The sequence below is a fragment of the Nicotiana attenuata genome, chromosome 11, assembly GCF_001879085.1.
Source record: "Nicotiana attenuata strain UT chromosome 11, NIATTr2, whole genome shotgun sequence".
NCBI classification, from domain to species: domain Eukaryota; kingdom Viridiplantae; phylum Streptophyta; class Magnoliopsida; order Solanales; family Solanaceae; genus Nicotiana; species Nicotiana attenuata.
The window spans coordinates 52,591,477-52,592,009 of record NC_031999.1 but is presented as its reverse complement, the minus strand read 5'-3'; positions in this window follow the sequence as shown (position 1 = coordinate 52,592,009).

Below are 533 nucleotides of genomic sequence, written 5' to 3'. Positions count from 1 at the left end.
TTTTGGAAACAAGTAGTAATCTTATTTATTTTCCGGTGTTTGGTACGCAAATTAAGGAAAATGACTTCTCAACAGTATTCATAAATAATTTAGATATAATAAACATGAAACCATAAACTTTCAAACCGACAACCTTCCGAACTCACAAATTTCATAAACTTTCGAACCGCTAAACTTTCAAAACTGCGGAAATTCAAACCCGTAAACTTTATAATTTCTAAACCCGTAAACTTCCAAACACATAAACCTCCGAACTTATAATTTTGGAACTTGTAAAATTTTGAACCTTTAAACCGATAAATAAAAAAAAATTAAAGCTGAAAAATATGTTTAAAAAATATTTTTTTCTGGGGGGTGGGGGCAGTAAACAAAAAAAAAAGAATTTATATTACAAAAAAAAGTAAAAAATATTTTTTTGGAGGGAGGGGGGGGGTAGATGGTGTAGAATTGAAATTGCAAAAAAAAAAAAAATTAAGAAAAAGTTTTTTTAGGTTGGAGGAGGAGTAGGTAGGGTGGTAACGGAAAACTGAAAT